This window comes from Galeopterus variegatus, unplaced genomic scaffold, assembly GCF_000696425.1.
Source record: "Galeopterus variegatus unplaced genomic scaffold, G_variegatus-3.0.2 Scaffold249, whole genome shotgun sequence".
NCBI lineage: Eukaryota > Metazoa > Chordata > Mammalia > Dermoptera > Cynocephalidae > Galeopterus > Galeopterus variegatus.
The window spans coordinates 22,804-27,320 of record NW_007726360.1 but is presented as its reverse complement, the minus strand read 5'-3'; positions in this window follow the sequence as shown (position 1 = coordinate 27,320).

Sequence of the window (4,517 nt, the reverse complement as noted above, 5' to 3'; positions counted from 1 at the left end):
GGGGGGGGCCCCGCCACGCTTCCCAAGCGGCACACTGTAGCAGTGCGCCACCGGGCCGGCCCTACAAGAATAATTTTTAAAGCACTGCCAATTCACAGACGGGATAAAAACAGAAACAAAGTTCACAATGACCCTTAACATTTCCCCTGCCACACTAAATGCCAAAAAAAGTAAAGCAATGCCTTCAGAGTCTTATGAGACTATTATTTTATAATAATCTAAATTATTATTCATGTGCAAAGACAACAAAAAGGCAATCTCAGTTTGTGGGAAAACTTAGAAAACAAATAACCCGCATATACTTTTTGAGAAAATTACTGAAGATGTGGAACTGCCAATGGAAAGATGGGTCAAAATAAGAGGCGGCTAATCATGAGAAGGCTGACAGTCTCCAGCAGGAAGCACCCAGCGGGCCATTCGGAGACGTCTTCTCACAAGTTCTTCTGCTGCTCTCTTTTCTACAAAGAAAGAATTTGTGGCCGAAGGAGCTTGGCACATAGACAAACAAAAGAAATCCATAGAAAACCTGGTTTAAAATTTCAGCTTCAAATGCCTTCAAAGTTTGATAGTGAATGACCTTTAACGTAGAATTCCATATCCAGCCAAATCTTCCACCAACTGCGAGGGAAAGTGCTATTTTCCGACATGCAGGAGCACAAAAACTTTATTTATTATGTACACTTTCAGGAATCTCCTTTGAAGATTAAAAAAAAGGAATTCAAAAAAGAAGCCAAGACTGTGGACCTAACCTTGAAGCAAAATGAAGGGGAAAAAATCCTAAAATGGCAGTCTGGCAGCCTAAAAAGCATTTAAATTAGAAGAAGAAGCCAGAGGGCTCCAAGAAGAATGTCTTCACAGAGAAAATAGACATGATTAATACCAAATATAATTTACAAGATTTTAGTGATAGTGTCAAGCACTTGCCTTTCTCTCTCAGGAAAAAAGGTGCTTAAAAATTTCAAGAAAAACAAAACTGCATATAGTGTAAAGGTTAAATATAAAGCAAACTAAATGTAACATGATTTAGTGCAGTTTATAGAACAATAAGAAGAGTGTCCATTTGATATAATGTTTAAGATATTTTCCACTGAGCAGTACAGATTTAGTAATTTATAAGGCAACATTTCCTTCTCTACAGTTCCAAGCATACTTGATTACTCAGTGAAAATATTTATAAATATATGTACACACACATATATAATATTGAGACCATTAATTATAGTGCTCAGTTTTTAAAATCAATCTATATAGCCTAGAAGACAATTATTTTTATAGAACAGATTGTAAATATTTTAAAACCTTGTCAGTATAAAAAATAATGGCATACCAAGCAGAAGATGGGAGATGAACTAGGCAAGGCCTGAGTGAAAGGAAGTAAATGGGATGCAAATTTTCTCATCTTAAATAATTTGTAGTCAAAGGATACTGCTAAAAGTTGATGGATGAGGAAAGAAGCTCAGTTGCAAAATAACCAACAGGAAAATAATATGTTAATTTTTTTTTTTTTAAATTGATGAAATTAAAATCATATACGTAGTGAAAATTAAGTATGGAGGGGAAGGGAATACATGAGTAGGATGAGCTAAATTCATCTTTTGGAGTGGAGGGACAATGGAGATTCTTGAAGATATCAAGATATGAAAATATAGATATGTTATTTACTGTCATGGTGCTTTACACAGACCAGCAACTTTCCAATGAACTTCTGATTCTGGAAGTTTCAAGACACATTTTTCCCTTTATTTATTATTTATTTTTTAATTTATCAATATACAACGTAGCTGATTTTCATGGCCCTTTACCAGCTCCTATTTTTTCCTTTACATGTTTATGTAGTGATAGAAATTTTTGTATGCACATATATTACTTTGAGGCATCCTAATAATCACGTAATCCCTACCAAATGCTTTAATTCTTTCTGGTTATAAAGCAAAGATTTTCTTGAGTATATTGATAGTTATATGATTACAGGGTTAAAGATATGCATAGAATTCCAGGTTTTCAGTCTAAACCATAGTACTGACTAATTTTAGCTGCAGTTCTTTGACCAATTATTTGATTATGAAAAGTCTTCATTTTTCTTTTCCTCGTAAGCTGCATTGATATGACACAAAACCAATTAATCGATCAATTCAGTGTGAGGGGAAAAAATGCACTCAAATATAGTAGCCAGTGGTACATGCTGACTAGCTACATAGTTTTTCATTAGTTTCAATATCATCTAACTTTAACTTGGATTTTCTATAAAATGTGAATACTGCCGGTTCCTTGCTTACCTGAGTTGTTGTGACAACAAAACACACATTATGTTAAACAACGAAACATTCTGGAAGATAGCTGCTGTAGGAGCTTTATTATTCTTCTTTACAACCTGCTTTGAAAGAATGAAAATAGATAAATAAATTTTTATCTCCACTACTTACTAACTTGGACAAATCTCTAAATTACTTCATTAATAAATTAAGAATGACAAAACAGTGTCTACTGTACCAGTTTGTTGGATAACAAGTGTCTTCGTGCTCTGTAAGATGCTTTGATATGGAAGGAATAATTATTGCTAATGATGAAGAGGTTGACAACATCTCCATCAGGAAGCAGGGAATGGTTTTTATAGGCATTTCAGGACAGCCTTCCTCACAGGCTGCTTAAAGAAAAGGATTTGTGGTTGAAATAGCTTATCATATAGAGGAACAAAGGAATCCATATTTCTTCTCTCAAACTACTTAGCTAAGGATTGCACCTCCTTATCATAAGCCCGTGGCTTCTGCAAAAAGACCAGCTCTTCCACTTGCTACCAAAATCCTCCAGAATCTGATCCAACTCGTCAATCCAATCATGTTTTCGACAGCTGTCCTGGAGGAGCCAAGCACAGCCAACTCCTGAGTTCCTGAGTTCTCTCCACCTGCACACAGCTGGCTCACCTACCTCAGTGCTCCTGCTCACAGGCAGGACTCCTATCCTGTCCTTCTTTCACATTAACGTGAGATTCCACCTCTATTCCAGAGCCTTCTGGAACTTCAGACATCACAGTCATTATACCCCCCCTTTAACCAGAGCACCTAAATGGCACACTCATAGTATTTAAGGTGCAGTCACAGTCTCTAATTCTCAGCATTACCAAATATATACCTATTGACTCTCTCATATAAATAGGTATTAAAGTACATGCCCCAAAAGTACATGTATTTTTAGAAGGGATTTTTTAGGAAAAAAATAATCAAGAGAAGCCTACAATGATGTTTTGAGAAAGTACTCGTAATAAAGTACTAACTGAAAAAGCAGGATAAAATATTTTATTCACACTATGCTGTTGACAACATAAAATATGTGTAGAAAGATGACATAGGAAAGAGGTCAAAATGATGCCTGAGTGGTAGATTACAAATTGTTATAATTTTCTCTATAATCTAAAGTTTTCATAGAGTATATGTTATTCTTATAATCAGGAGAAGAGATTCAAATTTCTGCCTTCTAAAGTTAGAATAAATGTAATAAATGATGATTATTTATTTTTTACTACAACTATCACGTTCTCATGAAATTCATTTATGTATTTCCACAGATATTTACTGAGCTATGTGCCAGGCACTCTGCTATGTTCTATATTAATAACAACAGAAGCAGCAGCTAACATCACACTGTGTAATAATGGATTGTTTTGATTAGTATCTTAATATCTCTTAATGTCTAGTCTGTAAGCATCATGAAGGTTAAGACTATGGGTTTCCTATAAAGGACTATGAGTTTACTTAGAAGAAGAAGTATAAAAAGCTATCTGAGCTATGTTCATACACAATGCTTCTTTTTATTTTGCATTTATTTATTTATTTATTTTTAATTTTGATATTTTTCTGTCAGGCAGCCACTAGAACCAAACTAGGTTTGAAGTGACTCCCAAAATGCTTCTTTTTAAAAAACTGTCTGAAGAATTGTAACCAGCCTAAATGCCCAGTATTGGATGAGTGGATAAGGAAAATGTGGTATATCTACCCAATGGAATACCACTCTACTGTAGAAAAGAATGAAATACTACCATTTGCAGCAACATGGATGAACCTAGAGCAAATTATGTTAAATGAAATAAGCCAGGCACAGAAAGAGAAATACTGCCTGTTCTCACTTATATGTGGGAGCTAATAAAAAAATCAATAAACAAACAAATAGAAAAAAAAAAGACAACAATCACAATAATTCTTTGAATTTAAGAGAACAGATATGATGTTGAGGCGGGTAGGAAAAGGGGAGAGGGAAGGGAGGAATTGGTAAAGGGCCACGAAAATCAACTATGATGTATAATGATAAATAGAAATAATAATAATAAAATAAAAATGTAGAAAAAAAATTTACAATACAAAAAAAACCCAAACTATCTGAAGGCATAAGAGAGGACAGCATTTGCTCTCAGGAATCAGAGAAGTTTTCCCTAGAGCTGGTGATTCAGAATGAATCCAGTAAAAGTAGAGGAGGGGCAAGAACTGCAGGCAGAACATGTGCAAGGGCCGGAGGCAGGTGAGAGG